Below are 12,694 nucleotides of genomic sequence, written 5' to 3'. Positions count from 1 at the left end.
CCTCAAGCAATTGTCTAGTTCCCCGTGAACTAATGGCGGATACTGGACGCACGTCTAACACCAACATAGTTGTCAAGGCCTCAGTTATCCGCTTTGCAACAGGATGACTGCTGTGATATTTCATCTTCCTCGCAAAGGACTGTTGGACAGTCAATTGCTTACTGGAAGTAGTACAAGTGGTCTTCCGACTTCCCCTTTGGGATGACGATCGACTCCCAGCAGCAACAACAGCAGCGCCAGCAGCAGTAGGCGTTACACTCAAGGATGCATCGGAGGAATCCCAGGCAGGAGAGGACTCGTCAGACTTGCCAGTGACATGGCCTGCAGGACTATTGGCTTTCCTGGGTAAGGAGGAAATTGACACTGAGGGAGTTGGTGGTGTGGTTTGCGCGAGCTTGGTTACAAGAGGAAGGGATTTACTGGTCAGTGGACTGCTTCCGCTGTCGCCCAAAGTTTTTGAACTTGTCACTGACTTATTATGAATGCGCTGCAGGTGACGTATAAGGGAGGATGTTCCGAGGTGGTTAACGTCCTTACCCCTACTTATTACAGCTTGACAAAGGCAACACACGGCTTGACACCAGTTGTCCGCATTTCTGTTGAAATAATTCCACACTGAAGAGCTGATTTTTTTTGTATTTTGACCAGGCATGTCAATGACCATATTCCTCCCACGGACAACAGGTGTCTCCCCGGGTGCCTGACTTAAACAAACCACCTCACCATCAGAATCCTCCTTGTCAATTTCCTCCCCAGCGCCAGCAACACCCATATCCTCATCCTGGTGTACTTCAACACTGACATCTTCAATTTCACTATCAGGAACTGGACTGCGGGTGCTCCTTTCATCACTTGCAGGGGGCGTGCAAATGGTGGAGCCGTACTGCTGCTTATATATATAATATACTGTATAATGGACCTGGTGGACACTGTCAGCAGACTGCTAAACTTAAATGAAGAAAAAAAAAAAAACACCACAGGTATACAATGTAGATAGATGGATAGTATAGTATTATATTACTTATGGACGACGAGTGCACTGACGACACAGAGGTAGGTACAGCCGTGGCCTACCGTACTGCTGCTTATATATATAATATACTGTATAACGGACCTGGTGGACACTGTCAGCAGACTGCTAAACTAGTATGAAGGAAAAAACAAAAAACACCACAGGTATACAATGTAGATGGATGGATAGTATAGTATTATATTACTTATGGACGACGAGTGCACTGACGACACAGAGGTAGGTACAGCCGTGGCCTACCGTACTGCTGCTTATATATATAATATACTGTATAACGGACCTGGTGGAGACTGTCAGCAGACTGCTAAACTAGTATGAAGAAAAAAAAAAACACCACAGGTATACAATGTAGATGGATGGATAGTATAGTATTATATTACTTATGGACGACGAGTGCACTGACGACACAGAGGTAGGTACAGCCGTGGCCTACCGTACTGCTGCTTATATATATAATATACTGTATAACGGACCTGGTGGACACTGTCAGCAGACTGCTAAACTAGTATGAATAAAGAAAAGAAAAAACACCACAGGTATACAATGTAGATGGATGGATAGTATAGTATTATATTACTTATGGACGACGAGTGCACTGACGACACAGAGGTAGGTACAGCCGTGGCCTACCGTACTGCTGCTTATATATATAATATACTGTATAACGGACCTGGTGGACACTGTCAGCAGACTGCTAAACTAGTATGAAGAAAAAACAAAACATAGGAGTGTTTTTCAGGCAGACAAACGTATACTGGACTGGTGGTCACTGTCAGCAAAACTGTGCACTGTATTCCTGCTATAACTGCTCCCCAGTCCCCACAATTAGGCAGTGTGAGCAGAGCAGTGCACTCAGCACAGATATATCATGCAGCAGTGCAGCACACTGAGTGAGCACAGATATGGTGGAGCGTTTTTTTCAGGCAGAGAAACAAAGGATTAAACTCACTGGTGTGGTATAATCAAAACCCTGCACTGTACTCCCTAACAGCTGCTCCCCGTCCCCAATCCTCCCCACAATTATAACTAACTAAGTCACTCTGTGTTCTACTATAACGGAGAGGACGCCAGCCACGTCCTCTCCCTATCAATCGCAATGCACGTGTGAAAATGGCGGCGACGCGCGGCTCCTTATATAGAATCCGAGTCTCGCGAGAATCCGACAGCGGGATGATGACGTTCGGGCGCGCTCGGGTTATCCGTGCAAGGCGGGAGGATCCGAGTCGCTCGGACCCGTGTAAAAAAAAGGTGAAGTTCGGGCGGGTCGGATCCCGAGGATCCAAACCCGCTCATCACTACTAATTACCCGAGCCTAGGCTTGCTAGAAAGGGCGCGGGTTCACAGTCACCCCCTCTTACCAGTCAGCAATCTGGACCAGCCAGGAAGGCTGTGCCGCTGAGCTGAGGTGATTGATCCTACTGATTACCCTTCCCCCCTGGATCTGCATATGTCTGATGGACTCATGGTGCACCCCTGCCAAGGTCTCTACAGCCCTGGGGAGCGTGTCTCAGTTGAAATATATCCAATACTGTATTGTAACTGAGATACCGTGAGCTGTTTCCTGATAGTTGGACCCAGAATGAGGGAACTGTGTCCGAGTCAGGAGCTGTATAATCGTAGGACAGTATTGGTTTACCTAGATGTAGGTCCAGTGGCGGCTGCCTCTGGACTGCAGCTCCAACCACACATTGCAGGGGGTAGACAGTCAGCACATATAAACTAGAGATGTGCACTTGAAATTTTTCGGGTTTTGTGTTTTGGTTTTGGGTTCGGTTCCGCGGCCGTGTTTTGGGTTCGACCGCGTTTTGGCAAAACCTCACCGAATTTTTTTTGTCGGATTCGGGTGTGTTTTAGATTCGGGTGTTTTTTTCAAAAAACACTAAAAAACAGCATAAATCATAGAATTTGGGGGTCATTTTGATCCCAAAGTATTATTAACCTCAAAATCCATAATTTCCACTCATTTTCAGTCTATTCTGAATACCTCACACCTCACAATATTATTTTTAGTCCTAAAATTTGCACCGAGGTCGCTGGATGACTAAGCTAAGCGACCCTAGTGGCCGACACAAACACCGGGCCCATCTAGGAGTGGCACTGCAGTGTCACGCAGGATGGCCCTTCCAAAAAACACTCCCCAAACAGCACATGACGCAAAGAAAAAAAGAGGCGCAATTAGGTAGCTGTGTGAGTAAGATAAGCGACCCTAGTGGCCGACACAAACACCTGGCCCATCTAGGAGTGGCACTGCAGTGTCACGCAGGATGGCCCTTCCAAAAAACACTCCCCAAACAGCACATGACGCAAAGAAAAAAAGAGGCGCAATGAGATAGCTGTGTGAGTAAGCTAAGCGACCCTAGTGGCCGACACAAACACCTGGCCCATCTAGGAGTGGCACTGCAGTGTCACGCAGGATGGCCCTTCCAAAAAACACTCCCCAAACAGCACATGACGCAAAGAAGAAAAAAAGAGGCGCAATGAGGTAGCTGTGTGAGTAAGATAAGCGACCCTAGTGGCCGACACAAACACCGGGCCCATCTAGGAGTGGCACTGCAGTGTCACGCAGGATGGCCCTTCCAAAAAACACTCCCCAAACAGCACATGACGCAAATAAAAATGAAAGAAAAAAGAGGTGCAAGATGGAATTGTCCTTGGGCCCTCCCACCCACCCTTATGTTGCATAAACAGGACATGCACACTTTAACCAACCCATCATTTCAGTGACAAGGTCTGCCACACGACTGTGACTGAAATGACGGGTTGGTTTGGACCCCCACCGAAAAAGAAGCAATTAATCTCTCCTTGCACAAACTGGCTCTACAGAGGCAAGATGTCCACCTCATCATCATCCTCCGATATATCACCGTGTACATCCCGCTCCTCACAGATTATCAATTCGTCCCCACTGGAATCCACCATCTCAGCTCCCTGTGTACTTTGTGGAGGCAATTGCTGCTGGTCAATGTCTCCACGGAGGAATTGATTATAATTCATTTTAATGAACATCATCTTCTCCACATTTTCTGGAAGTAACCTCGTACGCCGATTGCTGACAAGGTGAGCGGCGGCACTAAACACTCTTTCGGAGTACACACTTGTGGGAGGGCAACTTAGGTAGAATAAAGCCAGTTTGTGCAAGGGCCTCCAAATTGCCTCTTTTTCCTGCCAGTATAAGTACGGACTGTCTGACGTGCCTACTTGGATGCGGTCACTCATATAATCCTCCACCATTCTTTCAATGGTGACAGAATCATATGCAGTGACAGTAGACGACATGTCCATAATCGTTGTCAGGTCCTTCAGTCCGGACCAGATGTCAGCATCAGCAGTCGCTCCAGACTGCCCTGCATCACCGCCAGCGGGTGGGCTCGGAATTCTGAGCCTTTTCCTCGCACCCCCAGTTGCGGGAGAATGTGAAGGAGGAGATGTTGACAGGTCGCGTTCCGCTTGACTTGACAATTTTGTCACCAGCAGGTCTTTGAACCCCAGCAGACTTGTGTCTGCCGGAAAGAGAGATCCAAGGTAGGTTTTAAATCTAGGATCGAGCACGGTGGCCAAAATGTAGTGCTCTGATTTCAACAGATTGACCACCCGTGAATCCTTGTTAAGCGAATTAAGGGCTGCATCCACAAGTCCCACATGCCTAGCGGAATCGCTCCCTTTTAGCTCCTCCTTCAATGCCTCCAGCTTCTTCTGCAAAAGCCTGATGAGGGGAATGACCTGACTCAGGCTGGCAGTGTCTGAACTGACTTCACGTGTGGCAAGTTCAAAAGGTTGCAGAACCTTGCACAACGTTGAAATCATTCTCCACTGCGCTTGAGACAGGTACATTCCACCTCCTATATCGTGCTCAATTGTATAGGCTTGAATGGCCTTTTGCTGCTCCTCCAATCTCTGAAGCATATAGAGGGTTGAATTCCACCTCGTTACCACTTCTTGCTTCAGATGATGGCAGGGCAGGTTCAGGCGTTTTTGGTGGTGCTCCAGTTTTCTGTACGTGGTGCCTGTACGCCGAAAGTGTCCCGCAATTCTTCTGGCCACCGACAGCATCTCTTGCACGCCCCTCTCGTTTTTAAAAATTCTGCACCACCAAATTCAAGGTATGTGCAAAACATGGGACGTGCTGGAATTTGCCCATATTTAATGCACACACAATATTGCTGGCGTTGTCCGATGCCACAAATCCACAGGAGAGTCCAATTGGGGTAAGCCATTCCGCGATGATCTTCCTCAGTTGCCGTAAGAGGTTTTCAGCTGTGTGCGTATTCTGGAAACCGGTGATACAAAGCGTAGCCTGCCTAGGAAAGAGTTGGCGTTTGCGAGATGCTGCTACTGGTGCCGCCGCTGCTGTTCTTGCGGCGGGAGTCCATACATCTACCCAGTGGGCTGTCACAGTCATATAGTCCTGACCCTGCCCTGCTCCACTTGTCCACATGTCCGTGGTTAAGTGGACATTGGGTACAGCTGCATTTTTTAGGACACTGGTGACTCTTTTTCTGAGGTCTGTGTACATTTTCGGTATCGCCTGCCTAGAGAAATGGAACCTAGATGGTATTTGGTACCGGGGACACAGTACCTCCAACAAGTCTCTAGTTGGCTCTGCAGTAATGATGGATACCGGAACCACGTTTCTCACCACCCAGGATGCCAAGGCCTCAGTTATCCGCTTTGCAGCAGGATGACTGCTGTGATATTTCATCTTCCTCGCAAAGGACTGTTGGACAGTCAATTGCTTGGTGGAAGTAGTAAAAGTGGTCTTACGAGTACGACTTCCCCTCTGGGATGACCATCGACTCCCAGCAGCAACAACAGCAGCGCCAGCAGCAGTAGGCGTTACACGCAAGGATGCATCGGAGGAATCCCAGGCAGGAGAGGACTCGTCAGAATTGCCAGTGACATGGCCTGCAGGACTATTGGCATTCCTGGGGAAGGAGGAAATTGACTCTGAGGGAGTTGGTGGGGTGGTTTGCGTGAGCTTGGTTACAAGAGGAGGGGATTTACTGGTCAGTGGACTGCTTCCGCTGTCGCCCAAAGTTTTTGAACTTGTCACTGACTTATTATGAATGCGCTGCAGGTGACGTATAAGGGAGGATGTTCCGAGGTGGTTAACGTCCTTACCCCTACTTATTACAGCTTGACAAAGGCAACACACGGCTTGACAAATGTTGTCCGCATTTCTGGTGAAATACTTCCACACCGAAGAGCTGATTTTTTTGGTATTTTCACCAGGCATGTCAACGGCCCTATTCCTCCCACGGACAACAGGTGTCTCCCCGGGTGCCTGACTTAAACAAACCACCTCACCATCAGAATCCTCCTTGTCAATTTCCTCCCCAGCGCCAGCAACACCCATATCCTCCTCATCCTGGTGTACTTCAACACTGACATCTTCAATCTGACTATCAGGAACTGGACTGCGGGTGCTCCTTCCAGCACTTGCAGGGGGCGTGCAAATGGTGGAAGGCGCATGCTCTTCACGTCCAGTGTTGGGAAGGTCAGGCATCGCAACCGACACAATTGGACTCTCCTTGTGGATTTGGGATTTGGAAGAACGCACAGTTCTTTGCGGTGCTTTTGCCAGCTTGAGTCTTTTCAGTTTTCTAGCGAGAGGCTGAGTGCTTCCATCCTCATGTGAAGCTGAACCACTAGCCATGAACATAGGCCAGGGCCTCAGCCGTTCCTTGCCACTCCGTGTGGTAAATGGCATATTGGCAAGTTTACGCTTCTCCTCCGACAATTTTATTTTAGATTTTGGAGTCCTTTTTTTACTGATATTTGGTGTTTTGGATTTTACATGCTCTCTACTATGACACTGGGCATCGGCCTTGGCAGGCGACGTTGCTGGCATTTCATCGTCTCGGCCATGACTAGTGGCAGCAGCTTCAGCACGAGGTGGAAGTGGATCTTGATCTTTCCCTAATTTTGGAACCTCAACATTTTTGTTCTCCATATTTTAATAGGCACAACTAAAAGACACAGAGGTAGCTACAGCCGTGGACTACCGTACTGTGTCTGCTGCTAATATAGACTGGATGATAATGAGATGAAATCAATATATATATATATATATATATATATATAATATCACTAGTACTGCAGCCGGACAGGTATATAATATATATTTATTATGTACTAATGACTGATGACGGACCTGCTGGACACTGTCAGCTCAGCAGCACCGCAGACTGCTACAGTAAGCTACTATAGTAGTATGTATCAAGAAGAAAGAAAAAAAAAACCACGGGTAGGTGGTATACAATTATGGATGGACCAGCGACTGCCGACACAGAGGTAGCTACAGCCGTGGACTACCGTACTGTGTCTGCTGCTAATATAGACTGGATGATAATGAGATGAAATCAATATATATATATATATATATATATATATATATATATAATATCACACTAGTACTGCAGCCGAACAGGTATATAATATATATTTATTATGTACTAATGACTGATGACGGACCTGCTGGACACTGTCAGCTCAGCAGCACCGCAGACTGCTACAGTAAGCTACTATAGTAGTATGTATCAAGAAGAAAGAAAAAAAAAAACCACGGGTAGGTGGTATACAATTATGGATGGACCAGCGACTGCCGACACAGAGGTAGCTACAGCCGTGGACTACCGTACTGTGTCTGCTGCTAATATAGACTGGATGATAATGAGATGAAATCAATATATATATATATATATATAATATCACACTAGTACTGCAGCCGGACAGGTATATAATATATATTTATTATGTACTAATGACTGATGACGGACCTGCTGGACACTGTCAGCTCAGCAGCACCGCAGACTGCTACAGTAAGCTACTATAGTAGTATGTATAAAGAAGAAAGTAAAAAAAAAAAAACCACGGGTAGGTGGTATACAATTATGGATGGACCAGCGACTGCCGACACAGAGGTAGCTACAGCCGTGGACTACCGTACTGTGTCTGCTGCTAATATAGACTGGATGATAATGAGATGAAATCAATATATATATATATATAATATCACTAGTACTGCAGCCGGACAGGTATATAATATATATTTATTATGTAATGACTGATGACGAACCTGCTGGACACTGTCAGCTCAGCAGCACCGCAGACTGCTACAGTAAGCTACTATAGTAGTATGTATCAAGAAGAAAGAAAAAAAAAACCACGGGTAGGTGGTATACAATATTATATATATATTATATACAATTATATATATATATTATATATATTAAACTGGTGGTGATTATTATAAACTGGTGGTCAGGTCACTGGTCACACTATCAGCAACTTGCAAGTAGTACTCCTAAGCAGACAATCACAATATATATTATACTGGTGGTCAGTGTGGTCACAATGGCAGTGTGGCACTCTGGCAGCAAAAGTGTGCACTGTACGTTATATGTACTCCTGAGTCCTGCTCTCAGACTCTAACTGCTCCCCACTGTCAGTGTCTCCCCCACAAGTCAGATATACATTATACAGTCACACTATCTATCTATCACTTCAGCAAGTAGTAGTACTCCTCCTAAAGTACTCCTCCTAATGCTCCCCAAAATTACTACTGTGTCTCTCTCTACTCTAGTCTCACTCTCTATAAACGGAGAGGACGCCAGCCACGTCCTCTCCCTATCAATCTCAATGCACGTGTGAAAATGGTGGCGACGCGCGGCTCCTTATATAGAATCCGAGTCTCGCGATAGAATCCGAGCCTCGCGAGAATCCGACAGCGGGATGATGACGTTCGGGCGCGCTCGGGTTAACCGAGCAAGGCGGGAAGATCCGAGTCGCTCGGACCCGTGTAAAAAAACATGAAGTTCGGGCGGGTTCGGATTCCGAGGAACCGAACCCGCTCATCTCTAATATAAACAACATACTTGTGATGTTGTTGTTATATGTAATATATGTGATGGCTTGCCTTACCCAGGAATCAGCAGCCGCCACTACCCGGGAGACATCACTCTGCTTGTCTATCATTTTCTATAAGCCCCCCCCCCCCCCCAACTCCTGTAAGCCAATGGTATACGGGGGGTGGGGTTATTATAAATGCATGTTTATAGGTGCTGACTGGTTCCCCCTGCAATGTGTGGATGGATCTGCTGTTGGGAATCTGTGTACAGTAGTCCGAAGTCAGATAAAGGCTGATGGCCCCCAGAAGATGGTGACAAATGAAAAGATCAGCAGTATTTCTGTGCACAAGCCTCTTTAGTCAGGAGCATGGATGTACAGGGCTGTGCCTAGACAATTTGGCTCCCAGCGTGAACAGTAAAAAAATGCACCCTCCCTCCATAGACATATAAAATTTAAATATTAGTGCATGACCAAAAAGGGGTGTGGTCTAACTACAATGGGTGTGGCCTTGCTACAATGGGCATAGCCTTCCAGGAAAAGACTACTTTACACCCCAGTTTTTGACCCTGCATCCAGACATTGGGCACGACAGGAAAACAATTTCCACCATATTATGCCCCACACAGTAATGCCCTTTGCAGCATATTATGTCCCACACAGTAATGCCCCTTGCACCATATTATGCCCCACATAGTAATGCCCCTTGCACCATATTATGCGCCACACAGCAATACCAACTGCACCATATTATGCGCCACACAGTAATGCCCCTTGCATCATATGCCCCACACAGAATGCCCCTTGCAAAATAATATGCCCCACAGATATGCTTTGCCCTGACACCAGAGCCGGCCATAGGCATAGGCAAACTAGGCAATTGCCTAGGGCATTTGATATGCCTAGGGGCATCAGCAGCTCCTGCTGATTAAAATGATATGCGGCATGCCTATATTCTGTGTGTAGCATTTCATATGCAGATACAGCCTCAGTCTCACACAGTATATAGGCATGCTGCATATCAGTTTAATCAGCAGAAGCTGCTTGTGCATCCTAGACACATAGCAATGCAAATAAGATGCATTTTCATAAAAATATGTGCCCGACGTTAGCATTGAGGCAAGATTTATGAGGACACATCTGTATCCAAGCAGAGGCAGATGTCACAGCGTTAGTGGCAGTGTGAGTGTTGTGTGCATGTGAGTGGGTTGGTTGTGCAGAAGTGTAAGGTAAAGTGATACTACTGTGGGATGTAATATGAATTATGGACACTATCGCATGACCAATGTGAATAAAGTTGCAGTACTGTGTGGCGTAATTGGAATTGGGGTTACTATTGTGTGGCCATGTCCCTTGCCAGCAAAAACATACCCCTCTTTGGGCTGTGCGCCATATGTGCGAACTGTTCCTATTTAAAATATAGGGGGTACAAACCCCCAAATAAGGACTGCTATGGATGAGGGGTGATGGTGCTGGGAAAGTGGTGCAAGGTCAGAGGCGGAACCAGCGGTGGTGCTAGGGGGCACCAGCCAAAATCTTGCCTAGGGCATCATATTGGTTAGGGCCGGCTCTGCCTGACACCATAATACATGTCTCACATAATAATAACCCACTATTACCTGCTCATTGACAGGGGATCTATGCCGCCGCCTACCATTAGTTTTCAGCTGTGATTCGCACCTCTGGCCATTTTCAGAGAGACATTTTCAACTTTATTTCATGCTGGCAGTTAGATCGCATGTAATACTGTGCAGACACTGGCCGCAGGCTCCCCTTGCAATCCTGAAAATGGTCCTGCGGACGGATCTCTGTGCACGGACACAAATGACAAATATTTGCATATAGTGCGTGCGCTGATGTTAATTTATGCATTTTTGCGGGAGTATCATGTGAGTGTCGTGGGCGTGTTTCAACAGCTCTATGTGATTCCGAGTGGTGCATACCGGGTTTCATCAGCTGGATTCTGATGTACCTCTTGCAACTAGCATGGGACTGGTGCAAGAGCAAGTACTATTGATGACTGTTACATTGACTGGAAGAAATCAATGGGTGGCAGAGCTTTCAATTTACAGATGCACACACCGCTGCATTAGCTGAATGGAATCGAGCACTTGCCTAGGTAAATCTGGCTTCTGTGGATGGATTAAAATAATGTACAGTCACTTCATCCTCACTATCTGTATATCCACTGATAAGGGATCCCGAGAGAAGCAACAATCAGCACTCCGGTAATCTGGAGTGCTGTTACCTGTATCTTCACCATAACAGGTTAATACTGTTCCAAGAAAGCATTGAAAAGTGTCTCATGACGGCCAATGAGAAAGTTTGCACTCTGTTAATTAACTACAATTAAAATTCTGTTCATTTATTTATCTTATATTTATCTTCTATCGAGTTACAAATTGTAAAGTTTGCTGACATATGTGATAAACAATCTCACCTGTTTATTTATGATGGAGAAATTTATCTTCCCACTGTTTGATTTATCTTCACTTCCAGATAATGACGGTGGTTTCCCCTTGATGTAAATGAAAGTATAACTATTCCATATTCTCAGTGTTATTCAGAATTCTGCAATGCTATCCTGCTGGATCAGGGCTAATTTATTGTAGCTGGATTCCATCTGCCTAGCAAATATTTCAGCATCTCTCTGCACTGCTTGTATCCAAGTAGCATTTACCATCTGCTAGATGTGGCACATTCTGGCATCGAAGCTATAAATCCATCTTCCTCTCTGTCAATTTCTCCACAATCCAAATAAACAATTGCTGCCATTTCTATCAGTGTTTGCAAATCGGACTATTTCACTTATCATAACTAATTAAAAGAATGTAAGCAAATATCTGTTTTTGAAATTTACTTAAAGGAGAAGCGATATTAATGCTGTAAATAAAGAGAAAGAAAACCCACAGATGGATATACTTATCCATTAGTACATTCATTTCTCAATCATCTATCCAGACAGGCGTTACTGGGGCCAGTGGCACCTGGTGTGCTGTAAAGCCATCCCACACGTGCCTGAAAAGGGAGATTGGCCTGGTGGGAAGGAGGCATACTCTGGGGACATGTCCATCATTTCCAGAGATGCTGAAGCTGTCTAACATTTGTGGGCTACATGAAAAAGCAGCCAGTATATACCCTGCATAGAAAAAATATAAATATATTTGCTCTCCTTGCATGGCAACATGGTATGTTCTAGACACAAAGTTACTTACATTTCTCTGACGTCCTAAGTGGATGCTGGGACTCCGTAAGGACCATGGGGAATAGCGGCTCCGCAGGAGACTGGGCACAACTAAAGAAAGCTTTAGGACTACCTGGTGTGCACTGGCTCCTCCCACTATGACCCTCCTCCAGACCTCAGTTAGAATCTTGTGCCCGGCTGAGCTGGATGCACACTAGGGGCTCTCCTGAGCTCCTAGAAAAGAAAGTATAATTTTAGTTTTTTTTATTTTCAGTGAGATCTGCTGGCAACAGACTCACTGCTACGAGGGACTAAGGGGAGAAGAAGCGAACCTACCTGCTTGCAGCTAGCTTGGGCTTCTTAGGCTACTGGACACCATTAGCTCCAGAGGGATCGAACACAGGGCCCGACCTCGATTGTCCGGTCCCGGAGCCGCGCCGCCGTCCCCCTTACAGAGCCAGAAACAAGAAGATGGTCCTGGAAATCGGCGGCAGAAGACTTCGGTCTTCAACAAGGTAGCGCACAGCACTGCAGCTGTGCGCCATTGCTCCTCATGCACACCTCACACTCCGGTCACTGATGGGTGCAGGGCGCTGGGGGGGCGCCCTGAGCAGCAATATTTCTCTAACGTCCTA

At 46.3% G+C, this 12,694-nt stretch overlaps 1 long non-coding RNA gene across 1 annotated transcript in view; it reads right to left on the bottom strand.

Annotated features, from left to right (window-relative positions):
- LOC134957012 (uncharacterized) overlaps positions 1-10,681 on the bottom strand; it is a 202,346-nt gene extending 191,665 nt beyond the window's left edge. Inside the window, exon 1 of the long non-coding RNA XR_010186386.1 lies at positions 10,495-10,681. This is a non-coding gene — a long non-coding RNA (uncharacterized LOC134957012). The remainder of the gene's footprint in view (positions 1-10,494) is intronic.
- Positions 10,682-12,694: the final 2,013 nt, after the last annotated feature.

The sequence above is a fragment of the Pseudophryne corroboree genome, chromosome 9, assembly GCF_028390025.1.
Source record: "Pseudophryne corroboree isolate aPseCor3 chromosome 9, aPseCor3.hap2, whole genome shotgun sequence".
Classification (NCBI taxonomy): domain Eukaryota; kingdom Metazoa; phylum Chordata; class Amphibia; order Anura; family Myobatrachidae; genus Pseudophryne; species Pseudophryne corroboree.
Note: the sequence above shows the minus strand (reverse complement) of the source record. Positions and strands in the feature narration are given on the sequence as shown.